Genomic DNA, 14,238 nt, shown 5'->3' with positions numbered 1-14,238 from the left:
AGAGGAAAAGACCATCATAAAGACCATCGCACAGACAAAATGGCAGAAAGAGCACCCCAGACACAACAAGGCAGACAGCTATTATAACACCTACAGAGAAGAGCAAGTCATCCTTTTCAGGTTTCGGACTGGACACAATATAATGCAGACACAACTTTATAACAAACTGAAGATATTGGAGATTGTCCCTGTGACACTGCTCCAATGACAACCGCAAACTTACTCCAGGACGGTGTGTGTGTGTGTGTGTGTGCCTTTGTGTGCCGTTGTGTTTGTGTGAGTGTGTGTCTGTGACTACACTTATTCTATATTTACAACTGACTGCTAGGCAGTGGCACTGTTCCAAGACTCGCGAGAGAGCGGTATAAAAGGCAATATGTGCCGTCATGTTCCTCATTCTTCACTCCGTATGTGGGTCCTAACGGACCCAGTGAGCGGCTATTAAGCATTGCCAGCTCAAACAACCCAAAACACAAAATAATGATAATGTAGAAAACTAGACATTGCTGATTTTGCCAGACTTATGTCAGCCTGTTTGTGTCATTGTGTGTACGTGTGTGTGGTGAGTGTGGGGATGGCACTGTGTATGTCCGAGTCAGTGTCTGTGTGCCAGTATACATGTGCGTGTGTGTGTGTGCGGCGGTGTGTGTGTGTGCGCGCGCGCGCGCGCCGGTACCGTGTGTTATGTGTGTACTCAGTCAGTGTGTGTGTGTGTGTGTGTGTGTGTGTGTGTGTGAGGTATAGTGTGTAGTATGTGTGTGTGAGGTATAGTGTGTGTGTGTGTGTGTGTGAGGTATAGTGTGTGTGTGTGTGTGTGTGAGGTATAGTGTGTGTGTGTGTGTGTGAGGTATAGTGTGTGTGTGTGTGAGGTATAGTGTGTAGTATGTGTGTGTGTGAGGTATAGTGTGTAGTATGTGTGTGTGTGAGGTATAGTGTGTAGTATGTGTGTGTGTGAGGTATAGTGTGTGTGTGTGTGTGAGGTATAGTGTGTAGTATGTGTGTGTGTGTGTGTGAGGTATAGTGTGTGTGTGTGTGTGTGAGGTATAGTGTGTAGTATGTGTGTGTGTGAGGTATAGTGTGTAGTATGTGTGTGTGTGAGGTATAGTGTGTGTGTGTGTGTGTGAGGTATAGTGTAGTATGTGTGTGTGTGTGTGTGAGGTATAGTGTGTGTGTGTGTGAGGTATAGTGTGTAGTATGTGTGTGTGTGAGGTATAGTGTGTAGTATGTGTGTGTGTGAGGTATAGTGTGTGTGTGTGTGTGTGAGGTATAGTGTGTAGTATGTGTGTGTGTGAGGTATAGTGTGTAGTATGTGTGTGTGTGAGGTATAGTGTGTGTGTGTGTGTGTGTGTGAGGTATAGTGTGTAGTATGTGTGTGTGTGAGGTATAGTGTGTAGTATGTGTGTGTGTGAGGTATAGTGTGTGTGTGTGTGTGTGTGAGGTATAGTGTGTAGTATGTGTGTGTGTGAGGTATAGTGTGTAGTATGTGTGTGTGTGAGGTATAGTGTGTAGTATGTGTGTGTGTGAGGTATAGTGTGTAGTATGTGTGTGTGTGAGGTATAGTGTGTAGTATGTGTGTGTGTGGCTCTAACAGAAGAGGTCTGCGATTTTCGGCGTACGCGCCGCAGGAGTGGACGTCTGAAGAAGCGAACAAGGAAGAAGAAGATATGCAGATTTTGGTTTTTTAAAGGTTGCCAAGCACATCACTGTGGGGCATTTAATCAATTAACATGCATCCGTCCACACACAATGTATTTTTATCATTCTTTTAACATCAGCCTGTCAATAAAAACTAGAATATAATAATTCATAAAGTGAATAGCAGGCTCTTACGGATATGCCACACAAATTTTATATAATATATTCATAATAATGCGGTTTTTGACTTGACGGAAACGATTATTTTTTGTCAGTCTAGCTTTTAGTTCAGTTGACTCCATACTCGGAAGTCAGTCCTCCACCCGTCCTACTTTGGCAATTACTATAACTTCCCTTCGTTTCCACGATCTTTACTAATAAAACTATTAATTCGTTACGTTCTTCCAAGATCATGGATGTCCCTGGCAGCCATCTAAAACTGAGGACACAATAAACATTCCTTAAGGTCATTGGTCTAAGTATGTTGGTATGCCGTTTGAGTTTTCTGCCCGATCACTTTTAGACTTGTTAAACCAGAAAATCGGGTTCTTTCTAACTGTAGTTTTTGCCTTTTCGTTTGTTCTGCCATCAGCTTTATTGACGTACGTTGCCTCATTAAAAAATAATACAGGTCAAGTTTTGACACAAAAGGACAAGTTTTTGAAGAACAAAGACCAGTCGTTGCAGAATAAATAGCCGTCTTTGAAGAGAACAGACAAGCTTTTGTTCTTTGAATCTCGAGTAAGATGGGCCTGTACAATGAAAGAACAACTCTTTGAAAGAAGATGGCCGCGCATGCACCCACTGCGTGTTCTGGATCACGCTGACGTCAGCGGTTGCTTTGGCAGCGTGCTATTAGTATCGAGGTGATAAAAAAGGAATGAAGAAGATCAACTCCTAAGGCGAAAGCCCCTCGGTCCTAATAACTTATGGAACCTCGTTTGATTGGTGTTTGTCAGACTGCAAAGTCGCTTCTTTCGGGACCCTCATTATTATTTTACCCCTTTACTTTTCTCTTCTCGTCTTCCGTCGCGTGATTTCGTGAGAGGTATGGTGTTGGTGCACCAGGGAAAATCTATGCATTATGCATTAGTCGGGTAAACTAGAGACGGGTACTAATCAATATCTGTCTCCATTTTTCTCTAAGGTTTCATTCCTGGTAAGTTTTCCCCTTTCCTGTTCTGCAGCTTCGTGTGGGGTTAACCACGGTGCTAGAACTATACAACTGACGGCACCCGGTTGGGGACAAAATATTCGTTGCTTTGTTCTTTATTGATTTGCATCTACTGGGCAAACATTTCGTCTTGAAAGCTTTGTCCACCTTACCTTGGTCTATCAAACACGAGAAAAATCGAAAGTCAAGTTCAGTCAACAGAAATGTACCTGAACAAAAGAAAAAGGTAACATGATGGAATTGTTTTTGAGCTTAAATGGGAACCAGAGAATAGAAAGGTAAAGAACAACCCACAAAGAGCGAATAGATGGAAATAGAGTTTGAAAATGCGAGGGTCTAACTCGTACAGTGTAATAGAATTATGGGTCCCAACCACACTGAGGAGATTGCATCAAAGCGGTGGCTTGGGCCAGTTGGTCGAAGCGCCATTTCAATCGTCTTCAAACAAAAACCCTGACCCTTGCCCTATATTATTAAAGGAGGGTTATACGTGATGGTGCTGCTTCGATTGGCCGGCCCATGTCAGGTACTTTAACACATGTACAAGCTCCTGTGGTCCCAACAGACTGGACACTCCTACACCAGGACTGATAAACAACGCGGAGGCTGTGGGACCAGGCCTTACCGTGACCTCAGTTGAGGTTCTTGATTATTAATAAACTTCCAAGTGTATGTGTTACATCGTGTTCCATCCGGGACCTTGCGCGACACATTCTGTTACACGATGTACAGTTATTAAAATGAATGGCAGGACAAGAAGAAGATTTTACCTGTGGATTTTATTCAGTGGCTGGGGTTTCTCCTTGGTCAAAAAACATACCGTTATCCCAGATTTTCATTGGCTTATTTTATACCGGTATTGTTATGAGTGCCAATCAAGAACGGAGATACCGGTATACTGCTGTCTATTAACCGGGAAAAGTCAGTAGGCCTATTTGGCGTACGTGGGACATTTTCTCCCACTGCGAGTGTGCTAGTTTCACCAATGGCGGCTTTCTCCTCGGGAAAAAAACCCAATACGGATACATACATGTACATGTCAAACCTTTTTCTACCGGAATCCTTAAAAGAGCCAATTAAGTACAGATTTATACCGGTATACGGCTCCCAGGACACCGATAGATTCTACCGGTTAAAAGTCAGATTTTACGTTCCATGGCCAGGCCGTCAGTCAAGTGACTGAAATTATACGCTGATCATGGTAAAACATATATGTTTGCTACTTCAAGCTGGACAATGGAACCGTTGAATGCTTGGCGGGGTCAACCAATGCTGTTTGTTTGCTTTTGTTAGTTTATTTGCTTTTGTTTTGTTTACTTGTTTGTGTGTTTGTTTGTTTTTCAAGGTGTTTTATTTTTGATTACAAATGAAAAAAAATGTCGTCCCAGCATTAGTCAGGAGCGTTCTGCGAATCAATCAACCCACCTTTGTATATCGGAAAGCCTTGTTCGATGGGGATTCTCATGAGTAATGAAATGTGCTAAAGGGAAAAAAAATGTTATTGGTCACAAACCGGCAATACATGCGCCGGGATGAGGCTGACACGTGAATGTATTTCCCTAGATTCCTAAGAATCAGTCAGTCATTCGATTTTGTTCTCTTCTTCTTCGTCTTCTTCTTCTTCCTCCTCTTTTTGCACGAGTGGGCTTTCATCGATGTGACAATTTTTTACTCCGGCCATTGAAACAGTCATACTCCATTTTCGGGGGATGCGTGCTTGTATTGAGGGCCCCAAAGGGGGGGGGGGGGGGGGGGTATCATCACGATCACGGGAAGGGAAATTTTAGCTTTCACGATCACAGTTACCTTGATTTTTATTTTCACGATCACAAACACCTTGACGAATAGAGGATCATAGAGTGATACAGCTGTGAAAAATGTACGTTGGAAATAAAATGCTTTGCAATAATGCCCATCACGATCACGAAAACAAATGACGATCACGATCACGAGACTTGATTTTTTTGTCATCACGGATCACGGGCAAAGTCCCATCACGATCACAGAAATGGAAATTTCGGCAATCACGGTCACAGAAAGGTAAAAAAACACCAATCACGATCACGATTTTAAACCCTTTGGGGCCCTCTGTATTTATCGCGTTTATATATCCCACCAAACCAAATGGATTTCATGATCTTGTTTCCGTGCAAATCTGGTCTTGTGCCTGTGTGTACACACGAAGGCAGGGGGGGGGGGGGTAGCAGGTCTTGCATAATCTCATTCTGATACCTGGGGGATCGGATTCGAACCTCAAACATTCAAGTCAGTTTGAAGGCCGCTATCAACTGGGCTTTTGTGCCTGCCGTGTCAGTAGCACTTCACAGATGAGAGATTACATCAATGTACAAACTCGACTCCATCAGGTCGTACTAAAAGAGGAGGGGGGGGATAGAGACATTGATGGGGGTAATCTTGTTGCCTACGGACAGGGAAATGGACGTCAGTTGTCAGCGACTATGATACCGATCGAAGGATCAGTGAATAGCTGAATGCACAACAACAACTGTTCCGATCCCCTAGAGATGCCAAACCGGTTCTACCTGTCGCACAATATTGATTTCCTTGGCTTTGATATTTCTGAACAGGGCCCGGGATCATTGCGATCGATTTCGGCATTCAGGTATACTGCCATCGCTAGTCAACTGTTTACACAAAACCCTGCATGAAAGCGGACCCAAAAGAAATACGATCGATGTCCTAGTTTTGTGTGTGTGAGTGTGTGTAAGTGTGTGTGTGTGTGTGTGTGTGTGTGTCTGTGTGCTTGCGGCGTGACGGTGCGTGCGTGCGTGTGTGTGTGTGTGTGTGTACGTGCGCCGCGCGCGCGCGTGTGTGTGTGTGTGTGTGTGTGTGTGTGTGTGTGTGTGTGTGTGTGTGTGTGTTTGTGAAAATAAATAGCAAAGGCCCAGCTCAACATCGATTTCAGTGATAGCCAGAATAACAGGAATCGAATTACTGAACACCCTTGGCGTTTCTTTTCCCTCGCAGGGCGGCAGGCTCTTTATTCTTGTTTTCTGGGGTGGTTTTTTTTCCCATTTTTAAGCCAGTTAAATGTAAGCATTTATACTGTTGAAAGATTTGATATATTGTATGAAATCAATATGAATAAAAGGGATTTTCAAACCCGCCAATTATTCTGACAAGGATAACACATGTATGCTTCGGGAAACCCTTTTAAAAACTCATTTAAAAAACGGGACATTTCTACAACTGTTAAAAAATCAATTTTCTCTTTCCTGCCGGATGTCTACGGAGTAAATCAAACCTATATGACAAATAAGACTTTTGTGAAGGTCTCAGAGAACTGCCAAAAGTCCTACTGGTTTTTGGACCCTCTATCATTAACGCTTATGGGGTCCTTGGACACCCTAGAAATTCTAATTGAGGTTCCCGGGACCCTCTAGGTGGATGGGGAGCCCTGAACACATTCCTTCTTCTTCTTCTTCTGCGTTCATGGGCTGAAACTCCCACGTACACTCGTGTTTTTTGCACGAGTGGGGGTTTACGTGTATGACCGTTTTTACCCCGCCATTTAGGCAGTCATACGCCGCTTTCGGAGGATGCATGCTTGGTATTTTCGTGTTTCTATAACTTGACCCACCGATTTCTGACATGGATTACATGATCTTTTCCGTGCGCACTTGGTCTTGTGCTTGCGTGTACGCACTAAGGGGGATAAGGCACTATAGCAGGTCTGCACATAAGTTGACCTGGGAGATCGGAAAAATCTCCACCCTTAACCCACCAGGCAGCCGCGGCCGGGATTCGAACTCACGACCTTCCGATTAGGAGGCCGACGTCTTACCACTGCGCCACTGCGCCCGTCTCTGGACACATACCAAAAATCACCAGCCATGGCTGCTTTCTGTCCAGAATGGGAATGTTTTGTTGAATTAATTTCGCAACACCTCTGTTAATTTGCTAAATAAATTCCGCTTAAAAATTCCTAGTCTGCAAAGAAAGCAGCCAGTCTGTTGATTTTGGGTGAGTGGAAGGATGCTCTTATACCACGTGACAGCCGGTGTAACACGAGAAAATTACTCCCACGAGATTTTTACTCCGGAGTTAAAATTTCGCACGAAAACTATGATTTTACTCCCTTTACGAAAAGCTACTCCCCCATAACACGAAAATATTACTTCCAACGACGGGTGTGCTCCGAGTTAACATTTCGGTCGAAAATGTTATACTCCCCTGACGAATAAATAGTCCACCCTAGTGACACGAGCAATTTACTGCCCACGCCAGGTGTACGCAACTTTTACTCCTGTTCCCTGTTAGTCTTGGTGGTGGAAGGGGGGTGGAGGGAGGGTAGCGCGACATTTGTTTGCGCGAGATCACATATTGGCATTATCCCTTCGCCTCCATTCCATTTTCGCGTACGAGATTTTTACTGGAAGTAAAAAATTTGGGGAGTCAAAATTTCGTAGAGGGAGTACTTTTTTCGTGCCTTGGTGATTTCTTTTCTCGTACAAAAGGTGTACTTGGAGTAAGAATTTCGTACGAAATTTTTACTCCGGAGTCATTTTTTCGTGGAGTAAAAATTTCGTGTTACACCGGGCTGATCCGGTGTGGTGGTGAATATGATCGCTTGAAACAGAGAAGGATGGTACTCAGAGTTGTGGGATATGCATATGTCTTATTTCAGTCAAAAAAGAGACCCAACCACACAATAACAGCGAGTTTTCTTCAAATATGTGTACAGATTTTGTTCTCTGGAGAGATATTATATGAACAAATTTAAAATAAAATAAAAATGAATAAATCAGATTTTCCAACGTTGCCAACATTTCTCAAATTGTTCCTCTATAATGCATATAAAGTCTCTCTGTTACAGTGTGAAGACATCATTTCTGGTAAAAGCACACAAAGAAGTTAGAAGGTTGAATAGTTATTTCAGGAGATGAGTATTTCTATGTGACAGCACTTGTGCTTTAAAAGAAAGAAAAGAAAAAATAAACGGTTCTGAGAAAAAAAGCGTCTACATTTTTCTCAGTGATCATGTAAAATGTTATAAATCACTTTTAAAATCATCATTTCATTGTGAGGAAGAGGACGACAATGATTTTATGGTGTTCTATGCCAAGAGCCCAAAACACGTTTCAAGTTGAACTTGTTTTGACAAATATTTCGTGCCACCTCTGACATTAAAAGAAGAAATGTTAAACTTAATGTATTGTTGGTGTTATGTATGTGACACAAAGCGCAGACAAAAATCGATATTTCCCATACATGCATTTTCATTATCGACCAGGTATTTGGCCTTTTAATTAAAGACCACGTTTGCGTGACATGGTTGCTCGGACAACTCTTGACGTAAGTATGGTAAGTATCGATTTGCCAGTCCAACTCAGTGAAGCGATATTCGCTTAAAATGTTTTTGATGTTATTTTTTCACTTAGCTCAGTGAAGCGCAGAAATACTCACATGAATGTTTGAAGATCATGTTTTTGACTGCGGATGGTTTACCTTGGTAAATGTTATAACGCAGATTATTCTGTACTGGTGAACAGTTTTGGTTCAAGATTTCTGAAGCTACACCTCCAAAACCGTTAGACTAACACGATGTTTTCCTCCAACTCACATCTCCTTTCAAGTTTAAATGTTTTGAACCTATAATATATGAATTATTCAAATTATCGATCATTGTATATGTGCCAGTCATCATTACTTTGCCAGGTGGGTTTTTTCCCACTCCACCCTTTGTGACTGAGCTGGTTTCTGTCGTTTAAAAAAAACCCACTAATATTATTCACTCAAAATTAATATGCACGACAAGCATGATAAACATGGCTGAACTTGGGATATAAAAGGGAGGTGTTCCCAAAAAGAGGCAGGGGAAAATGGCTGGCCAGGTGGAGGGCCTGTGCGACCCTGGCCCCCAAGCTACTCTTGAAATTTATCATTTAAATTGGGTATTCTGGGTCTCTCCCTAAGATTAGAAGGAAAAAAAAAGTACATTTGCCGGACTTCGGTATTGCATTTCAGCTTGGTGGCTTAAAAATTAATTAATGACTTTGGTCATTAAAAATCTGAAAATTGTAAAAACAAAAAGTATTTATAAAACGATCCAAATTTACGTTCATCTTATTTTTCATCATTTTCTGATTCCAAAAACATATAAATATGTTATATTTGGATTAAAAACAAGCTCTGAAAATTAAAAATATAAAAATTATGATTAAAATTAAATTTCCGAAATCGTTTTAAAAACTATTTCATCTTATTCCTTGTCGGTTCCTGATTCCAAAAACATATAGATATGATATGTTTGGATTAAAAACACGCTCAGAAAGTTAAAACGAAGAGAGGTACAGTAAAGCGTGCTATGAAGCACAGCGCAACCGCTACAGCGCCAAACAGGCTCGTCACTTTCACTGCCTTTTGCACTAGCGGCGGACAACGTTCAGTTTCATTCTGTGAGTTCCACAGCTTGACTAAATGTAGTAATTTCGCCTTACGCGACTTGTTTTCACTTTTGGCAGCGTTCACTCTAAATTTGCCGCCTAAAACGGACTCGTTTCTGTCCACAGCCAAAGCTTTTATCACACAAAAATTGCTATATATGACAGCTAAGACCGTATTTGTTACATTTTAGCAGTGTTGACCCCGAGTTTCTACTGCAAACAAAACATAATAGCAAAATCTCAAAGTATGTGCGAGTCCCCTAATATGGACCACCTTCAACAAATCGAAGAAAATAAAAGCTAAAGGCTATTTTCATTAATTCATTAAGAAGCTTGCTGGAAATAACCCATAACTAGCCCTCGAGATTTAAAATAAATGCAAAAAAAAGTCTTCTTTTCGTGGAAGTTGATAATTTCACTTATTTTCACTATGTTTTTGATAAGTTTCTTTAGTTTCCTGGTGTGCTTCAAATAATGCTCTCATCAACCCGAAACAGATAAATCTAGAGCATATTTTAATTAGGCTGACTTGTACACCAAGTTGTATCATGTTATTTTGAAATATAGGGGGCTTTTTACAGTGATTCGTGAAGGCCGCTTCACTGGTCCATATTAGGCGCCCAGGCTCCTAATATGGATCCTTTGTGATTTTTTCTCTATTTAATTTTTGCTGAATGTCTATCAAAGCTATTTCACTCTAATTAGGCCTAACGGTTAACCTAAGAGAGAAGGACTACCAAACACAAAATGAAACTTCTTCGCAAGAAAACAAGCTAGTTATCAGCATGAAACAAAAAGTGGTCCATATTAGGAGCCCTTCCCCTATAGACTGAAGCAGTAAAACATAGCATTCTTTTTGCAGTTCTGACGTCAACAAAATAAATAAACAAATCTGTAAATAACCAAGCAAATAAATGCGGCATTAATCCGTTTGGACTCTGTGCGTCACTGTACATGTGTCGCCTCTTCAGTCCGCATTCAGATGGCATAAGCCGAATTCTTGCGGTGCTGTCACCAAGGGGACTGAACCCCCAAAAGTGCACGATCATCCCGTTCAAGATGGCAGATGACGCGGGACAGGACCATTGCAGGGGCTTAGTGCAAGACGATCAAGTCTCGGCCAAGCTGAATTCATCCTGACAAGATGCGATGATGTGCTTCACTGCTTGTGTGTGTGTGGGGAGGGGGAGGAGGGGGGATGAAGAATGCAGCACTGACAGCACTGTACTTGGAAGATTAGAAAACAATTCTACTGTTTCTTTGTTTGTGAGTTGTATTTTTTCTGTATTTTTTTGTTTGTTTCTTTCTTCTTTGCCTTTCTTTCTTTACTTCTTCTTCTTCTTCTTCTGCGTTCGCGGGCTGAAACTCCCACGTGCACTCGTGGTTTGCACGAGTGGAATTTTACGTGTATGACCGTTTTTACCCCGCCATTTAGGCAGCCATACGCCGCTTTCGGAGGAAGCATGCTGGGTATTTTCGTGTTTCTATAACCCACCGAACTCTGACATGGATTACAGGATCTTTTTCGTGCGCACTTGGTCTTGTGCTTGCGTGTACACACGGGGGTGTTCGGACACCGAGGAGAGTCTGCACACAAAGTTGACTCTGAGAAATAAATCTCTCGCCGAACGTGGGGACGAACTCACGCTGACAGCGGCCAACTGGATACAAATCCAGCGCGCTACCGACTGAGCTACATCCCCGCCCCTTTCTTTACTAAAAGGGGGTATTGTCTCCCGAGCACCAACGGCGATCTGAAACGATTTATTTCGCATTACAACCAACAAAGCATTGTGTTGTCATAACGTCGTCGTCGTCGTCGTTGTTGTTGTTGTTTGTTGTTGTTGGTGTTGTTGTTGGTGTTGGTGTTGTTGTTGTTGTTGTTGTTTCTGAATGTTTGAAGGCAGAGTCCTTGCCGTGGAAACGATTCGGCTCACCATCTGAGATCTGCCCAGGCTTTTATGGGATCACACTGACCTGCCTCCACTACCCAGCATATGACCACGTCATGTCCCAAATAGACACTAGTTCTGGGGACAGAAAAACCAAGTTAGCCGGCATAGCATGCCTCCACTTGGACATCCACCCAGGCCAAAATCAACTGCTTTTTCAGTGAAGAGTGTATATGTCGCTAAATGCCACTTGTGTCAGCTGGGAAAATAATTCATTCAAGAATCCCCACCTGCATTGCACTGCGGAAAGGATCAAGGCAGTTCATTTTGGGTATGTTTTTAAGTGTGTGTGTGTGTGGTGGGGGAGGGGGGTGGGTCAGTAGTCAAAATTTAATGAAAGATGCAAGTTATGCGTGTCGTAGCCTTGTGTTTTTGAACTACATAACTTTGAATTGATCCATACTATATAGCAGGACCCCGTGACCCAGCATAATTGACAGACCCAAGCCGTGAAGGCCATACGGTTTGTGGAACCAGAACATCCGGTTAGAAAACATGTGGAAACAAGAGGCGAAGCCATCAAGGCTCACGTAAGAAATCGACAAACAGTAACACACACACACACACACAAACACACACACACACACACACACACACACACACACACACACACACACACAGAGAGAAAGAGCATAGGTGACACTGTGCAAGAAAGCGAGACACTAGATCTAGATCTGTCTGTCTGCATGTAGCCTACTTACAAGGACACGACTGCCAACTAGTCTCGGCGCGCTCAAAATAATAATGACCGAGACTGTCAGTACTTCCTTCGCGTGACGTCTAACCCTCTTACGTCATAATGTGACGTCAATGTAATGTGACGTCTTCAAATGTTAGAGTTTCTACCACAGACATACACACGCACAGACGCACGCACGCACGCACAGACAGACAAAGTTACGATCGCATAGGCTACACTTACGTGAGCCAAAAACACGTGGAAACTTGTATTGTTTTGAAAGATTGATCAGCACACAGAACCCCTGTACACCGTAACCCAGCTGCAGCTACTGATTTTGCAAGAGTGATTCCTCAGTGAAACGTCCTCGCATATATATTCTCTTATGCTAAACCGCGTGGGAAACATTATTTTTCCCGCACAGACAGCCTCGACAGTATCCTATTTGTCACTTTCAGCTTGAAGAAAAACGAGAAGCGATTACGTCCCTTGCTATAAAAACATGACGTAATGATACATTTGACGCGACTGTGACGACACGCTTGTTATTATTTATGTCTAAAACTTTTCCACGTGTTTTCTAACCGGAAGTTTGAGTTCCTCCAACAAATGGGAAAGCCGAGACTAAATAATGGCGGCCACCATTTGCCAAGTCCCAAACCCTTGTACACGTCGTGAAAGTATGGAATAACGGCACTTTCTTTCTTTATTTGGTGTTTAACGTCGTTTTCAACCGTTCAAGGTTATATCGCGACGGACTAACGGCACGTGATACTGAGTGTATTGTCATGATGAATTATGACATCATATTCTTTCTCGCGCGTCTTTCTTTCTCTCGCGTTTTCTGTCTGGCTGTCTGTCTCTCTCATTCTTCCCTCACACACATACACGCGCGCGTGCGCGCACGCACACACTGACATTTCTCTCTCTCTCTCTCTCTCTCTCTCGCGGAGTTGCCCGGCGAGTCCAAGGGGATGTATCGTTTTCAGCTTCGTCATCCACAAGAATCCCACTTGGCACTTTGTCAGTGCGGCGTGGTGCATCGTCATCTAAGACTATCGTCCACCCCAAGACCCGGCTGATTGAAGTGCTGTGTTACACGTGTGCTGGGCCAGTGTTTTGGCGAATGTCAGCAAACTAAGTGTTTGTAAAATCGCTGTTTCATGGGTGTTTTTGTTTCCCTGTGTTCGCACACTTTTCACACCAGAGAACTTTAGTTTTAAAAGCCACCCTCCGTTTCCCGTGAACCATCTGTTTCTGATCCCTGAGCTTTTACACGGACAGTAGGTCTACAAACATACTTCCATTTGAACGCTTACCGCTCGGGGGCATCCTCCCTGCTTTGCGTTGAGAGTGAGACATTTTCAAACAATTTAATTCGTGCAGTTAGAAAAGGATGTACTACAAAACAAATCGGGAGCCTCCTTTTGGCGCCAGAACTAACTTTTAAAATCTCTGAACTAATAAATTGACAGCATGAGAGACAAACATTCTTAAATCTTAAAATGATTCTTTTTTCATCAAGACAAGATCAGTACAATTCGAAGTTTTTAAACTTTGAAAAAGGGGAGCCTGGAAGCAGATCATGCAAGGTCGTGTTTGTCCAAGCAGACGAATTTTCTGCATATTGCCAGTTTCTTTGAACGGCCCGTCAACCGCCACCCCGCAGTTCGTGCCACACGCAGTCGTGTGTTGCATTTTAGATTCAGATGTACACAATAACGTGCTATGAGATACAGCGAGTCGCATTGAAACCACACACTGACGACTTAATTCATCACGTATGTGAAAAAGGGGAAGTGGGTCACACGGGTCCACGATCGCTCGGGGATTTAACTGCACGAGAACTGGTGTGTGGTTTACGCATGCTAAATAGCCATCCAAACGAACTGTGTCATTTAATGCTGTTAAATACTAGTACAAGTGTGTTCCATAAGGTTAGAATTGCTTATTTCGTGAAAGATTCCATCGTTCTGTAAACCCAAACCGCCTCATCAGTCTTAGAGGCGGAGTTGTGTGTATTCTCACGGTGTTTATTTGTTTGCCTGCTCGCTTGTTTGTTTGTTTCAAATATTCCACTGATTCGCTTCATTATCAGTGAGATCTTCAATTCAGTTTAGATCGGAGTCATCAACCTCAACTTAGTTGCCATCACCATCAGCAGTCGCAACTGCACTACTTAACACAGGCGCCAGACACACCAAAGGGAACCTGTGTTTTTTTCCAACCGCTCTCAACTGAGTTGAAGTTGAGTGTTGTAAATATGGCAATTTTTACGAAAACAGTCACTGCGGTCAAAAGTTTTCGCATTGCAACTGTTTTCCATAATTTTTATCTGTTTTAAAATGTGCTTTTACTAATACTTCCTTGAACATGTATGTCATCAAAGTG

The sequence above is a fragment of the Littorina saxatilis genome, linkage group LG2 (genome assembly GCF_037325665.1).
Source record: "Littorina saxatilis isolate snail1 linkage group LG2, US_GU_Lsax_2.0, whole genome shotgun sequence".
In the NCBI taxonomy this organism is placed as follows: Eukaryota; Metazoa; Mollusca; class Gastropoda; order Littorinimorpha; family Littorinidae; genus Littorina; species Littorina saxatilis.
Note: the sequence above shows the minus strand (reverse complement) of the source record.